This window comes from Oxyura jamaicensis, chromosome 9, assembly GCF_011077185.1.
Source record: "Oxyura jamaicensis isolate SHBP4307 breed ruddy duck chromosome 9, BPBGC_Ojam_1.0, whole genome shotgun sequence".
Lineage (NCBI taxonomy): Eukaryota > Metazoa > Chordata > Aves > Anseriformes > Anatidae > Oxyura > Oxyura jamaicensis.
Window position 1 is genome coordinate 8,238,378 of NC_048901.1, and position 12,725 is coordinate 8,251,102.

The 12,725-nt window shown below is 40.0% G+C and overlaps 1 long non-coding RNA gene across 1 annotated transcript in view; it reads right to left on the reverse strand.

Moving 5' to 3' along the window:
• Positions 1-4,837: 4,837 nt before the first annotated feature.
• Positions 4,838-12,725, reverse strand: part of LOC118171547 — a 322,937-nt gene continuing 315,049 nt past the window's right edge. Inside the window, exons 8-9 of the long non-coding RNA XR_004753256.1 lie at positions 4,970-5,058; positions 4,838-4,879 (exon numbers count right to left, since the gene is read on the reverse strand). This is a non-coding gene — a long non-coding RNA (uncharacterized LOC118171547). The remainder of the gene's footprint in view (positions 4,880-4,969; positions 5,059-12,725) is intronic.

The following is a 12,725-nucleotide window of genomic DNA, read 5'->3' on the forward strand; positions in this document are numbered from 1 at the left end:
TCCCATTCAGAAGCAATACCAGTCACTGAGCAGATGTTGCACTACAGGACTCTTCTTCCTTCTCAAAGACATGGCATGTTATATGCAAAAATTCCAGGCCTAAGCTGAGAGTATAAGCCAAATTTGTCCATTATATCCCTAAAACAAGATAGTTTCTAACTCACTCTGCCAAAATGAGTAAAAATGGTTACACTTTTCATCCCATTTGATCTCTCTTTCAGTGGACTCTATTTATCAGTGCTAGTGCTATTTTTGCTGGAATCAGATCTATATTTACCAAGAATTCATTAGGAAGTGACAGGCCATATTCTCAGATAATGTGAAATCTGCCCCCATATTTCTGCTTTACTCTATCTTACAAAAGATTGCTTTAATGATGCAGAAAAGGACAGAAACACAAACCACTTTTCCAGGCACTGAACACCAATACGAGCATTATGCCATATGGGACCTGCAGCATTCACTTACTCCCTGTGAGAGGAAGGTACCCAACAATTCAATGAATAAGCCCTTCATCTTGAGCAAAGCAGTTTTCTTTCTACCCACAGCTCTACTTGGCCTTCCTTGAGCCAGCATCTTGTTACATTCCATCACCCGAGCAACCATGTCTGTACAACCTTCTTTACAAGAGGTTTGATGTTAAGGGATTCAGTTCACCATTAAGCCAGGTGGCTAGCTCCCCTATCTTTATTCACAGGATGTTTCTTGGAAGAAATCCTCAACTGCTGTAAGACTCCCATCCTGGGCAAGGGAAGATGCCTGTCCCAGCTCCTGGACAGTCTTTTAACACATCACCAGACAAATCTGAACTTGTTTTCTGTTGGCTACATATGACATAAACCTTAAAGTAAGAGTTCAAAACAGTATTCCAGTATTTAAGACTGGTGTTAGGAGGGGGCTAAATTGTACTGCCTAAAACTATAAGGGAATTAAGTGCCTTTTTTTTTTTTTTTAATAAAAAAGACTGCGTGAGTCATATTACTTAATGTCATTCTTAGCCTTTCTTCAGTGAGAAAGAAACATTAGATGATGAATAACATTTGAAAAAGGAATAAAGTTTGTAAATTCAGACTATAAAATATCTTTTGTGAGACCCTTCCCAAATAAATGTAAAACAAACATTTAATTATTTAATAAGGAACCGTAACACAAGTATTCTGCTTAAATCATTGGCCTTGACACTCCAGATTACAAAACAAAGACCACGTAAAAAAATTCAGCACTGACAATATTGCCACTGTATACTTTCCTGAAAGAAAAACATTAGTAGAGTGACTGTCTGAAGATTTCAATTTGTCAAGTGAGTACAAGGATTATTATATTTGATACACTGTATTTTTTTAGTGTCTGGTTTGCATGCTGATGAGATAGTTTAGGAGTTGATATAAAACATATTTTAATTCTGTGAAATCTGGCAGCCTACTCAATTATTTATAGGTTGTCAGTTACTTGTTACTACTGAGTTTGTCAATTTCAGATTTAGTATCACACACAAACCTTCCTTTTTGATACAATACTAACATCATGGTTTTGCTACACTTCGAAGAACTCCAAATGAGGTAAGCATGCCTCAGCTTCAGATCTTCTGACACCATTTCCTTGTCTCCAAGAAGACTTCTTCTGATTTTTCACATACCTAATATTTGTGAGACTGATGTGCACTGGTCAGGGTTGCAGTTGTTCAGCCACTGCATCCAGATGATTTGGAGAGAATTCCAGACCTTGCCTTTCTAGTGTCAAATTAGCACAATAGCCACCAAAACCAAACCAAAACAACAAACAAACAAACAAACAAACAGACCCACAAAGAAACCCACCAAGCTTAATAATTTCTTTGAAGACAATAGTCTGATGAACCTGCACTGACATTCCTCTGACACACAAGAGCTGAGGAACAGGCATGTGGAAAGGGTCTAACCTTGACTTCAAATTCTAATTAGCATCTCAAACACATAAGGCATCTGGGAAACAGAAGACTCATGAACCATTGCATTTAATACTCAATGAAAATAATGCTTTCACACCAGAATGCCAACCAATAATATGGAACAAGCAATGCAGTATTTCCAGCATTGATACAGTGTAAATGAAAAAGACATTCATCATCCAGGAGGGCTTAATTGGTACCAGCACAGATACACAAATTGTAAATTTGAACACCACCCAACTCAAATTAAGCAAATGTAAAAATTTATATGTTTTTAAATGCAATTCTGATGTGTGTTTACTCTTGTACAACAATAGGAACAGGGAAAGAGACCCCTCCAGCCTTGGCTCTAACTAACAGGATTAAATGCAAGCACATATCTATGTCCAAGCTGTCATTCAGCCAGATTTTATGAGTTATCCCAAGAGAAAAAGAGGAGTTCCCATAAGCGCTTAGAAAACATTTTAAATAATATAATTTCCTCCCATGAGCAACATGGATGATTTTCCAAGTATAGCCCTAAACGCACTGCAGGTTCAAAATTGAATTTAAACAAGGTCATTATTAACCACTTTTCTAGTTCAACTTTCTGACACCGCTGGCCTCCATTTTTTTAATTGATTTTTTTATACTGTCTATGCTGCTTTCTCTTTTCTGATGGGAAGACATGTAGCCAACCAACAAGAGAAACAATTCTATACAAACTTTTCAGACCAAGTCCATCATTCAAAGAACCTACCGTCACTCACCAGTGATCAGTTGTCTTGGACTTACATAGCAAAATCATTTAAGAGTGTTTCACATGTAGTTAAAAGCAGAAATTGTATATGGACAGAAACAACAACCACTAAAGCACCTGAATTAATTTTGCAGAGAGAACACATGGTTCATAAATATCTTAGCTTAAAAACTACACTGTGCATACTTTAATTTGTTTGGTAATATTTAGAACATAATTAAACAGGGTACCAAAGGACTCTCTTAATTTTATTCATGATAGGAACTTGGAAGACTTTTTCCCAGCTCTGTAATGCCATTAAAGGCTATTCATCATGCTGGTAGCACTGCGTTACTTTTCCACAAGGATATATGGAACTAAATGGAGCTTGTGTTTTCTAGGTATGATCTTTAAAAATGGACCTAAATTTATTTTAATTTCTGTCTATCAACATTTTTTTCAGCCGTAAAATCCATCATTGCTTTCCTGAATGAGTTGAAAACTTAAGTTAATAGGAGGGGGAAGTACTACTGAATTGATGAGAAGCACTAGCAGGTAACAGTACCAAGACGTGAAAAGCATATAAGCATATGAATGAGTCTTCCTCAAAACACAGTCAAAATTTTACAGTCTGAATTTCTATTCCTTTTTTCTTCTTCTTTCATTTTATTTTTTGAAATCAAGCTGTCCATCCAATCTTTAGTTTATCTTTTCTGTTCCAAAGACAGAGATCAAAGTAATGTCACGGAGTTCTTTTGAAAAATATTTCTCTGGTCTTTGGGTTAGAACATACAGCTTGGTGTTCTTACTGCATGAGTACAACTTAATATATGCATGAAGCTTACACTGCATATGCCCACTACATATATTCAAATCCAAATGTGTGGAAGGACCTGCTACAAAACTGTTCTAAATCACTAGAATATTTTCTCTGCAACAGGTCGTTTGGCTTAAGTTGTGTGAAAGAACAGATATAAATTAAGTCCAATCTATAAATGTCGACTAGCAGATAATATGTTAATGTGCAGGAATCATAGTGAATCAGAAACCGACCTTATGTGTTATCACTGCACTTTATCTATCTTTATTTTTCTCCTTTTTCAGTTTCACTGTTAGTTCTTCAAAACCAGGAATCACTTTTGACATATCTTAAAAATGTCAGAATTCATTTTAAACTCTTAGAATTCAAATCAATTCAGATGTACCCATAATAGTGAAAGGTTGATGCGGTGATATCCATACCAGCACAGCTCTGCCGCACAGCTGCTGTGAAAAAAAGTTTTGCCCCATTTCCTATGTAACACCCCAGGGTTGAAAAGGAGGATTGTTTCTTATATAAATACATCAGACAGGAGAGATAGTCCTAAGTAGTTAAGTGTACACTTCAAAAATTCCCTTACATGGCTGTCACCACATTGAGTTATCATCGCTGGAGTCCCCAGTGGTATGCAGCTTAAAGACAAAAATGTTTTCAATTTTGAAAGGCTGTTGGTTGATGCTTGCATCCTCAGGGATATGCATTGAGATCGTAGTATCTAAGCTGACCATGCCAGAAGATTTAAACTCAGTTTTCTTAAAATACAGACCACCTGCATGACGCTGCACAAAGTAATACACTGATACATTGCATTTCTTTCTATCATGATTTAATTATTTGATTGCCAATTTTTAATCTGCCAATCATTACACTGTAAATAAGTAGTGAAACTGAAGGACATGTCCAAAGAAAGGAAACATTCTAAACAAAGAGTAAATGTGGATGCACCTTCAGGGACAGAGATCTCTGATATTACTTACAGTTGGGAAGCAAGTACTGAGCTAAAGACAGAAAGGTTTTTCAACATCTGCATCAAGATGCCTAGGCCTAAGTACATGGGTCTTTAGCATTAACATTTCTAAAAGTTTAGAGCTGTTAGGGACAAATAAAAAGGTACACAACAAGCTGATATATATATATTTTTTTTAAGGCATCACATAGAACTTGCAAAATGCCTCACTGACTTTAGAAAGGTAATATCCACATACATCTCTTCCAAATGACTTTTTAAGCCACACCTTTTCAGGACATTATATAAAACCTTGAAACCAGAGGCTTATAAGGAACACACCATGAGGTTCTTAACTAAAGCACTGTACAGCTAGAAGGAAGAAATTTTATCTACTCTCTATTCCTCTCAGAACGAAATAACCATCTCTCAGCAAATTCTGTGCAGGAAAGGTTGTAAAAATAAATTCTGTGAAAGAGATTCCAAAAAGTGGAATGATTAATTCCAGATAAAATGAATGGATCTCTGTAGGAAATACCAGGGTGCTGAAGGGCTTACCTCTATCTGTACTACACAGCGTATCACTGGTGGTTCCTGCTCTTGAATAAGACAACAGCTCCACAGTGGGCATCTTTATTCTCAATCATCTGTGAATGAAACAAAAACAAATATGCCTTCAATGTGTTGTACAGGTTAAAAAAAAAAAAAAGGCAATGAAATGAAGGAAATGCAAAGGGATGGGTCCTGGCTTTCCAAGTGTCGTGTCTTTGAAGAAAGGCTCAGTGAGGTCTCCCTGCCGTACCTCTCCAGAGATGACGATGCCAAGGAAGACTGGGAACCCAGCTCTAACATGTAGGAGACTGTCACGCCCTTTTGCCTTTTGTCACGCCCTTTTTAATCTCCTGAACAAGGCTATGCTCCTCTCATCCTCCAACCTCCATTTCATGTGGAGCAAAGCCAACATACTGATCCGGCAACTAGAATGAGCAGTGAGGTTTTGCAGGACCAGCAAGGTCAAAGCAGCACCAGGCCTGGTTGGGCCTTTTGGCTCTGAATGCAGGGGGGAGAAGGGAGGACAGGGCCTGTCCCATCAGGCAGCACAAGCCACTGCACCAAGCTTTGCTCTAGCACCTAAATGCACCAAGACAGACAAGCAGAAGATAGAAGCTGACGACCAATCAGAAAACTTATGCACAATATAGCAAGATTTCTTGACAGCTTTCAACATTAATGTTTTAATGGTCTGCTGCAGAGTTTGTGGCCCTTTCTATATGCTGTAGATGGCACAGCCTGTTTCCTTATCAAAAAAGCTGTAAAAAAACATTTGGAATGGTACACAAGGTAAAGCAGACTCCCTGTTCAGTTCGTCATTAGTATGCTCCAGGCTGTCCTCTACACTGGTATCTACTTCAGTAATATTTTTCAGCTCACTACCAGACTTTGCAATCTTAATACTCAGACAGCTGAAAAGGTCAATTAGAAGAACACATCTTAATATTAAATTGCATTCCATAAAAATCTCTTATTCTTAAAAATGTATGAAAGAAGACAATCATTATTACGATTTTGGCATTCAGCTCATTGTAAATATGCAATTGACCGCTACGTTTGTGGCTTTGCCTAAAGATTCATGTAGGAGGAGATGCAGAGGTGCCAAAAGGCAACATATTGCTTGGAGCACAGATTCCTTCTTACCCTCCTTGTTTGGCAGATGTGCACTTGCTTGCCACAGTATGCAGCTCTGAAGCCATTAAAAAAAACATACCAGGAAATCTCTGCCCTGCTGGAGCACTCAGTCTTGTACTGTGTACCTCTAATTTGAAAACTTTTGATTCTCTAGTACTTTTGAAACAGGATAACCTCTCACGCAGTGTAACACCTACTTGTAGTTCCCATTTTCAGACAATTTCTTTTTTTAGCATTTGTTAAAGTCCAACATCCAAAACTCTTCCAAAGACTTCTGGATTAAAAAAAATAATAATAAAATAAAATCAGTTAAAATCAGAGCTGACAATCCTTCAGATTTTTGTACCTGGTTCTTTCTGGTAATTAGCATGGTGTTTCATGCTCTCAAAAGTCAGATCACAGAGTAGGGACTGAAAATGAGCCTACCACTGACTATAGCTATGTCCTCCAATTGGTTGGGGTCAGTTGCCAGCCAGGTTAAACCACAACAGGCCTACTCCCCAGTTTTCTAAAGTCGAAAAACTGTTTCAACTACAGCATTTTTTTCCTTTGTTATCTGCTGTCCTTTAGTATTTGTGGCTTTAGAAATTTTCCATCTTTTCAGATGCTGTATAAGTTCAGCTTTCACACGTTTTCCTCTCCGTTTACGGGTCAGAATATTAAAGCTACGTGTAGTTTTCCTAAAGAAAGTCACACATGGCAGGTAACAACAGAAAATTTAGTTGAAAGGCATCATATGCTTCCACTTGTGCTCCATGATAAGTTCAGCCATATGATAGCATTCCTAAACAACATGCCTAACCCTATCTTTGTAATATTTAGAGATCTTAAACCTGTATTATCCAACTGTTTAAATACACTTGTCATCAAAAACTGCTTTTTCTTCCAATTTTTTAAGTGTTTCTATACCCAATAGACACTAAAAGACATTTATCCTCTTTTTTTTTTTTAAAAAAAAATAATACCATATTTATGTTTCCATAAGGTTTACCATTAGTGTTTAAACAAGCCAAGTCAAATTATTCTTTTCTCACAGGTCTTATTTTCTCATTTAGATTTAGAAATAACTCTCATTCACAAATCCACTTAGCACTCTACCACATACCTTTAAAACCAGCAACACATCGGTTGTTCAGAGCAGCAAGAAGGTCAGAGAGTTGAGGTACTTAGATTATTTCCAAACCACGAGGGCAGCAAGACAGCACAGATTGCAACCACAGCGTGCACACACCAGCAGACACTGGGACATCCCAACCACAAGCTACTGAGAAGGGGCAGCTACCTGTCCCTGTGCTTCCCCAGTTACAGTGTTTGTATGTCCACAGAAAAGACCTCTGGTGCAGGACAGGCCTGCTCAAGTCATTCTAGTCTGCTGCAAATTCAGTCCCAGACTACCTAGTGCTACGCTTCTGGTGCTGAAGTAGAAGCCCTGTTTATCAGTTTACTTTTCTGTTCTTGGTAAATTGTGACCTGGAAATGACTAGCCATTTCTTCTGAGTGCCAGGAAAACAGCTGCAGCAGAAAAATTGCTCAATTCACTTTGTCAAGCTGAATTTGAAAGCACACTGCTCCACTGGTGCCTGCTCAATCTGTAGGAGGCTGAGCTGCCTGCGCATTTTAGTTTCTTGTGGCAGTTGCCTTTCCTATTGCTGCTCCTTCCAACCGACTGCACCCTGGGAAAATCGACTGCTGACTCTAACAGAATGGGCCCCTTTATACAGCCAAGGGGCACTGCTTTAGGAACAAGAGCATCTCATGATAAAGGTGAACAGTTACGTCTGCATCTCAAGGCTTTTGGAAAAGTCACAAATTTACCCATACAACTGTAGACAAAAAGAGTGCATGGAGTTTGTTCTTTATGAAACCTCGCTCTAGAATACACTGCAAATTGAGTCCCTGGATGAACAGAAAGCAAACGCCAGAATATCTTTTATGTAATAAATCACATGGTTAACAGTAGAAAATTCACTGAAAAACAATTAAAAAAAATCTTCTGTGGTCAGAACAACATAAATCTAGTAAGAAGTCTACAGTTGCACCAGATTTCCTCCAATAAAAAATTACTGCTGTCATCCAACATGATGTAGTAATTGGCAGCAGTACTGTCTTTTCTGTAGTGCTGACTGAAGTTAATGTTTGCACTTTGACACACAGCTAAACTTCTGTCATATAAAACAGATAAACTCTCTGGGAACTTCCTTTTCCCAACTACATGAAGCTAGAAATAAACTGGAAATGGTTCAGTCGGCAGCATGACTCCAAACAATGCTAAAACCATAGACTGAAAAGCAGACATCTCTTTCCAAAGCAGGAGGCAAAGATTGCCAGATGGAAGCTAAATAGTTGGCATCAGCATCAATGGCATTGCTGCTGGGTTTAAAATGCCTTTTTCTGAACCCTGTGAGAACAGTTCTTGCCTCAAGCAAGCAGACAGTCACACCTCTAGATCTGCTGGAAGTGCTTATAATAACAGCGGTGCTGCTGTAGCCATTTGTGGGGAGGACTCTGCAATTACTGCAGGCAGCATTAGCACTGGACCTTTGAAACAACTGATGCTTAAACACAGTGCACAGAACTATCAGCAAAAATCAGTGGCTGTCAACAACTCCAAAGGGCAGAGTACTTAAGAGCAGAACTAGTGGGGTATAAAAGGAAAGGCCCAGAGAAAGAACAGCCTCAGGCCATAAGGTGTGACTGCAATTGTCAGAGCTGTCATGCTAGGCACAATTCGTTCAAGATTTTCAATTTCAACTAAAAGATAGTCAAAATAGCCATGATTTTCGAAACCTTCTGGAAAACCACCTCTGTAACATTTCCAGACACCTGTTTTGGCTACTGAGGACCTGAAAGAGAGAGGTCTGCACAGCACTTGTAGCATTAATACATGACATGAATAACATATAACATTCAAATGTACATCAGAGAGATTTTGGAAATGGAATATTAAAGAATAACATTTTGATAGGGAAATTCAAGACTGTTTGGAACAGAAGAATATTTTATTAAAGATACAGTGAATTAGATATTTCAGATAACCTAAAAACAAATTTCTTACGCAGCAGGGACTCCCAGTGAATCCAGCAGATGCCAGGTAAGTTTTGCATTTCAGAAACGTCATTCTGACATCTAATGCTTCACATACAGGACAGTCAGGAAAATTCACCATTTTAAATTTAAGAAAGAGCCCAAGATCTAGAAGAACTGAGTGTACAAGTCCCAGTTGCCCCCAGAGTAGGAATTATATGTTTCCATAGGAAATAAACTTTCTGCAGCAGAAGTATAAACAAGCAAATAAACAAAAGGATTGAGAAGAGAGGTCTCATCTCACAATACTGGCATCCATCTCCTCATTTTGGAACCTGTGAGGTAGCCAGTATTAGGTTTTCTTCAGTACTTGAGGTAAAATCCCTACATCTAGTCTAGTTCCTTTATAAATGTCAGTGTACCTTCGGTGTGTCCTGGGGGAAGACAGACCTAAGCCTGTTCTCTGAGACCTCGCTCCAAACCTTGAGTGTATGAGGGTTATACTCACAGATATGACAAATCACAGTGGCCATGGCAGACAGTCATGTAAAAACAGAACCTCATGGTGATCTAAAAACAGCAGAGCCCGCAGAATAAGCTCATTATTAGGATAACACAAAAATGGTTTCACATCATCCTATTTTCCTTGTCCCTGTTGGGTGACAGATCAATGTGATGCTTTTAGAAGTGCCTTACATAATCTCACCCATAATTCTCTAGACAATTTATTAGCATAGTCCTGAGGATACAGCCTGACAGGTTAGCATAAAATAAACTGTACTGAATCCTCCCAGGCTGTCCATCGCAGCCAGAATTGTAAGCAGAGCAAAATTGGAAATTGATTTGTTTTTCTAGATGGAAAAAGCACCAGCCTACTGCTACATTGCTTTTGATGCTGAAAACAGTCATCTGTTCTAGCTGATGAGAGCAGAGCAACTGGCCATTTTAGGGCCTTGGTAGAAATGCTCTATCAAGTGTTCCTTGCAAAAGTGAAGTTAGATAGCATGTGCATAAAATCTCTAAGAATGGCCTTTATGGCAAAGATTAGTTAGTGTGGTTTCTTTGGAAATATGGCACTGTGCAAAGTGTATCCAAAATATTCTCTAATGGATTTGAATATAGGTGCCCAGTAGCCCAAAGTGGCAAGGTAAAATACATAAAAGAGAAGGAAAACTCAGTTTTGGATAAATAATCAGGGCCCCGAAAGACAAAGAATTGTTAATGCACACATCACAGCTTTGCTACAGCTGTTCCCCTGGGTCTGAGCGCTCTCAGGGGTCCTTCACCATACTATCCAGTTCATTCCTCAGATGAGAAGTCTGCCAGCCTAATCCTGCATATTGACAATTAACAGATGTCTTCCAGGAGCAGACAGGGAATAAAACTAAGCCTTAAAGGGTTAGGTTCATCAATAAACTGTCTTTAAAATGTCTATTCTTTACATAATCAAAAGGATTACCATCCTTAGACACTCATGACCAATCAGAGAAACCCACTTTGGTTGTAAGTCACCACTTGCACAGGGCACCAGGCCAAGACAGAGCTGTGTGCCCAGCTCTGCTAATACTGCCAGAATAATGCTTAGCAAGCCACTGGGGCCTTAGTTCCACATCCCCATACAACGATGGTGTACCTACCTTCTTGGTTAAGTGTTTTAAGAGCTGATGAGAAGTGATGCGTAAGAGCTTGGTATCCTCAACATTTGTGCACAGTTAAGAACCAAAACTTGTAAAGAGCAGAACTGCACAGCACTTCCTATCAAGAGGTGTTCTTCAGTTACGCTCCTCACAATGCAAAAAGAGAAAAAAGCACAACTATAAGCACCTCTATGCGAGTCTGCACAGAGATAACCCCTGGCATTACAGATCAGGTCCTGAAATAACACAAATCCAAGCCAGTCAATTCTAAATACACATACAACACTGAAACAGATTTTCCTTTCTGCTACTTTATTCCTTAGTGTTGTAATCCTTCTGAGGAGCATGACTGATTCTGAGGAGTGTACCTAATACTGCCTTCCTTAAGAAGTTATTGGGGGTATAGTTACAGAGCAGGAGTGGGGCTGCCTTAGCATCAGTTCCTGAAAGCACGCCTATTACTGTAACAGCCTCTCGCTGCTAGTCACTGCCTGGCTAAAACAAGCTGGATGCTCCTATGGGAAAGCAGACTGATTCATTAGCTTTGAAAAGGCAATGCAATGAAATTTCATCTCACTCTCCCTACCCTCAAGACTGCAACAGGAAATAAGAATTTTCTAAAATGATCCTGCAGTGTGCCATTCAGGAGTGTGCCATTCAGGAGTGTGCCATTCAGGAGTTTCCATCCACAGGCCAGTTCCACCCAGACTTAAGATTGCACTTTTTTTTTTCCATTTTTTTTTAACTGGCTGAGAAAAGGTGATGTCTTCTGAAAAGAAGACAGACAGTGAAACTGACTCTACTGCAAACACTTGCATGCTCTCTGCCCTTACTTCATTAGTAGCTTCATAGGTTGTTATTGGTGTTAGTGATATATTCTAACATACTTCATCTCCTCAAACTGGCTGATTCCCCTCACGAAACAGGGAACTCTTACAGTCTCATACCCTGGGCAAATGAGGGGAGAAAAACAGGCGATGACACGAAACAACTCAGTTCTGCTTTTGGCATTATTTTCCCTCTTCTAAAGTATATCAGACCAGCACAGCTGCCTTAGTTTGAAGAACAGCTCATATGTGCATATTTAGGCATATTTAGGCATATACCCAAACATCACAGAAGGTTTCTGGATGCCAGATGCCAAGCCTTCCAATGAAAGCAAATACCCTCAGGTACAGATAAAGGAGCATTACGCAGGGCTTGACCTTGCATTATCTTGTATGGGGTCCAACACATGAAGATGACAGAATAGGTATTGCCATACTGCTTGGGTCTGAGAATATACCCAATACCAACTGCCCCCTTTCCAGGTGACAGCTTGGCACTTTCTCAGTTCTCTACTCCAACAGTCTCATGGTGCACTGAAAGTCATGGGAGAGTGAAAGAGAGAGAGAGAAAGTCATCAAACCTCCCCATCTCCTTTTCAAGTTCTCTCTCCATCTCTGTAGTGAGTTTATGTGGCAAGGTTTTGGTAGCAGGGGGCCATAGGGGTGGCTTCTGTGAGAATCCAGAAGCTGTCCCATGTTAGGTAAGGGCCCCACTGCTGACCAGAGCCGAGCCAGTAAGTAAGTTTGTGCCTCTGTGAGAGCAGATTTAAGACAGGGAAGAAAACAAACAAACAAACAAACAAACAAAAAACACTGTGCCACACAGCAGCTGGGAGAGTGAGAGGAGTGAGGAACAGGCACCAAGGTTGGTGAAGAAGGAGGGGGTGAAGAAGAGGTGCTCCAGGCGCCGGAGCAGAAGTCCCCTGCGGCCTGTGGTGAGGCCCATGGTGAAGCAGGCTGCCCCCCTGCAGCCCACGGAGTACCACGGTGGAGCAGGGTTCCATGCTGCAGCCCGTGGAGGAGACCACGGTGGAGCAGGGGGACCTGCACCGACGGAGGCTGCGGCCTGTGGAGAACCCCTTTCGGAGCAGATTCCGGGCCAGAGCTGCAGCCCGTGGAGAGGAGCCCACGCAGGAGCAG